The 4,051-nt window shown below is 40.5% G+C and overlaps 1 long non-coding RNA gene across 1 annotated transcript; it reads left to right on the forward strand.

Annotated features, from left to right (window-relative positions):
* The first annotated feature begins 207 nt into the window (after positions 1 to 207).
* LOC107316188 (uncharacterized) lies at positions 208 to 4,051 on the forward strand. Its single transcript, XR_001556216.3, has 3 exons — positions 208 to 413; positions 795 to 927; positions 3,368 to 4,051. It is a non-coding gene; the product is annotated as an uncharacterized LOC107316188 (long non-coding RNA).

Genomic DNA, 4,051 nt, shown 5'->3' on the forward strand with positions numbered 1-4,051 from the left:
TGCACTTGTGCCACTTACCAATGGCTAATGCATTAAAATGTTAAATTGTGGCAGGAGCAGAAAATGATAACTCTAAGAAACATCACGATATAAAATGGCTTGACCTTTAAATTGCTGCTTAAGACTTTAGTCCAATGGATTTTATCGCTTCTTATTTCAAATAGAACAAAACACTCTGCTTTGCTTTTCTTTCTAGGTTGAGGCAGAAATGCTGTCACAGCTTGAAGCAATGATTGAGCACCTGGTGGGAAGGCAAGGCCAACCCAGGGGAGCTCAGGTGCATGCAATGTACTTGAGTGACAAGAAGGGGTGGTGCCAGGATCCACCCCTTCCCAGACCTCATTTAAGGGTTGGCAGGGGGAAAGATGAGGGTATCTTTCAGGAGATCCTTGTTTATTGGAGGCCTTCTAAAGGTTAGTAGTTTTTCTTCCTTTGTTTCTGTTTTCTTGACTGCTGCATTTGGACTTGTTCTCACTTGCTGTAGCCTGGGATTGTGCTGTTTCATAATTATTGCTGTTCTTTCCATCATATAATAGTGTTGTATAGGTGTTTGAAACATCTTCTGCTGTTTATAGCAAAAGTATCTGCAAAGCTGAAACCTGTGTGAAGTATGTGCAAGGGGAAAGGAACAGAGGTTCTCATTCTTTCTGGTTTGTCACTTCCTATAGGCTCTCTGAGATTGTCTTGTAGCCATACTGATTGTGAGTGACTGCAATGTGTATACTTATGTTTGTGTGCTTGATACCAATTTTATCCGAGCTGAAGATGATGATTTTATTTTCTTATTTATGAAGTTCCTGTTCGGCCCACTGCTTCCTTCAGGAGGAATCACTGGTGAATACTTGAGCTGAATGGCTCGTTCCAAACAGCATGAATTATCAGCTTACTATCTGCAACAACTTTGAGCCATGCCCATTGTATACCAAGGTGAGTTTTTAACTGTTCCATTTCTGTAACAGAAGAGCACCTTCCTACTCCCTGGTAAGAGGGTCAGTGTTTCCTGATCACAGATGAAAGTTATTCAATTGCTCATATTTTACTCTGGAAACTTTGGGCTGTTCTCAGTTTTTCAAGTCAGCAAACAAATCATATTTTCATAGGCCTGGCTGTGCAAATATATCGACTTTGTAGCCTGTTACTGTTTTCTGCTTTGTATTTGTGTTGTTCTAATGGACTGAATGTGTTTCAAAACTGAAGGGGATTAAAGTACACAGCTCCTTCTCTAAGCAAATTTAGGGAAGGTTATATATTAAAAATCTTGTAGTCACACATTTAAAACACATATACATTTATTTTAGAGATACTCTGATGTCTTGTAGGCATCAAAAATGTAGGCAGAAGCTGGCTTACAGAGAGGAAACAATGGAGCTGGCAACATAAACCCTTGTCAAATGTGAGGAATGAGTTTTTAAATGAGCTCTGACTTTGCTTTAGCATCACTTGCTTGGTCAAGTGATCTAACCCCTAGCTAGATGTGACCATATGGCTGGTGACTACTTCCCATTAAAGGATTATCATATTTATGATCTTCTTTTACATACTGGTGAAAAGCAATCCCATCATCTGCTCATAGCCTCAGAGAGCTGTTTGTGCTACTACTTTAAAAGGCATGTCTAGACCTCCCTCATCCTTAAAGCTTTATATTTCCAAGCCCAATTCTAGTGTTTTAAACCACTGCTCATCCACTGCCAATGCTGAGAACTGAACTGAGCCTGTGTCCCTTGATACTAAGGGGCAGTTTCTGGGGAAACTCAATTTTGGATAGTGCTGAAAATGTCATTGTGTGGTTGGACCCAACCCTGGGTGTCACTGCACCCACTCGGCCAGCCACTGATCCGTCACACAGGCTTACTAAGAAGTTTTGGCCTCTTTAATGGCTGAGGGAGAGGTGCTAAAGAGCCAATCACCCCCTCATACTTAAGAGTGCTTAATCTTTATATAACAAATTTGACTGTAGGAATTGCCACCTGTTTTAAGTTAACTGGATGTTCTTTTATGTGTGGCTGGGCTTCCTAGGTAATCCTACACAGTGCGTGTATCCAAGGCGCAGTTCAGTTACTCCTTGCAAATCCCCACAAAGCAATTACTGGCCTTTCTGTGTATTAAGGAATTGTCAATTTCAGGTGCAATTAAAGTAAAATTGCTTTCAGTAGATAGTTGGGTATGATGTCTTTTGCTGGTCATAATTCTTCTACACTTTGTTGTTTCTTCAAATGAAAATTATATTTCTCTTGTGCCCTGGAATCTCAGGCTCATTCTTGACCCAAAGTATCCTCAGAGAGTTATAAAACTTAGATGATATAATGGCATATAATCCAGTAATGAACATCGTGAGAATCAAGCTAGGAAGATGAAGATGAGATGTGAATTAATGTTTTAATAATCTTCCTGAGATTAGTACAAGTCACACAGACTGGGGTCCCTATCGCTGCCTGAGAGTGATACAGCTCCTCCAGTATGGAACAATATTGCTTTATAACCCTCCAAGGGCGTGATACTTAATGTCTGTATAGATGGATGGTCACTCAGCTACCCATGAAGCTATGACCTTGTCCCAGCAGTGTTGTGTGACAGTGAGCTTTGGGCTGAAATGTTATTCACAGTGCCACAGCCTCTATTGGAGACAGAAACTGGTAAGTTTATTTTTACATCCAGTCAACTAAGTTGCACAAGACATTCTTTTCTACTGAGCTAGGGTGTTTGCCATTTTCATAACAGAAAGCAAAAACCATAGTATTGTTCATTTCCTGATAGATTAACTCCAGATTTGAATTGAAATACAGCTGTGAATCATCAGTTCTAGGGTGGTAGGACAGAACATTAGTTGGAACCATGCTGCTATTATCTGTCTTCAGTGAAGAAGTCAAGCAGCCACACAATGCTAACCGTCCTACACATTCACAATTGCATGCGAATGCTCTGTGGCTGAAGTAACAAGCAGAACAACGTCTCATTCTTGCATTTGAGAATACAAAGAGTCTTCAAAGTTAGGACAAAAACTGGACTGATGTCTCAAAGTGGCAACTCAAAATGCTACATTAGATAAATGAGTTTACCCATCTGAGACCAACAGGCTCCTCTGGCACTCTGCAAGCTGTAGGATGTTCCTGAATTTTCCTTTAAACACAGCTTTTCTCTGGGGGCTGCGGGGGAAAACACCTCTGTTTTGTGTTCAGTGGTGTAGAACACAGTACAAAGCTATTCTTTTTAACTTGTTCCTATGTTTACTTACCTTCTCAGCTAAAAAGGTGACACTTATCTGTTCTGGATTAGTCTATGTTTAATATATATTTATCCAGCCTTGCTAAAGCTTTGTCTATTGGATGGAGGACTTTCTATTTATTTGTTAATTTCTGTTCCTTGTTAGGTGCTTACAACCAGTGTCCAAGACAGTACATAGCAGCTTTGGGATGAGACTGCATATTAATCATGCTTTCCACAAAATCTTGAAATAATAATGCTTATGGCAGCTATCAGAACTGTCTCCAGTTTTTCAGCACCACTTCAACGAGATCCATTGAAAAGGGACAGTACTGGTATGTGTTGATACCAGTGTAGCAACTCTGGGAAGGATGTTTTAAGGAGTCCCATGAGATGGGTGGAAATTCACTGAAGTGAAGACAGTGTGGCTCTCTTGACTTTATTCCTCCATTTGGGTGGTCCAGGAGATTTGGCATGGGTACAAAAGGGAGTATGTTTGTTGTGGCTTTGTCAGATACACCCTTTTCAACAAATTTCCCTTATAACAGTAAAGCAGGATACTAGAAATGGGGGCTGTTAGCTGAGAAACTGTTATTGCTGCAACCTCATTTGTTTTCTTTAGTATACCCTCCTGATGTATTCAGCATTCAGAGCTGCTTTCCAGTCAGTCAGCCTTTGTTAGTCCAGCTCCTGGTTGACAAGTGCTTAAAAAAGTCAACTTATCAATAAAATCCTCAGCCAAGCTCCAAATGAGCATCTGGCACTGGTTGTTCAGATGTGCCTGTGAACAACAACAAGCTACAGGAAAGACAAGCTAGTACTCAGATGTTATTTTTTGGCACTGGGATTT

Source organism: Coturnix japonica, chromosome 8 (assembly GCF_054131305.1).
Source record: "Coturnix japonica strain WE chromosome 8, WE-NBRP24, whole genome shotgun sequence".
Classification (NCBI taxonomy): Eukaryota; Metazoa; Chordata; class Aves; order Galliformes; family Phasianidae; genus Coturnix; species Coturnix japonica.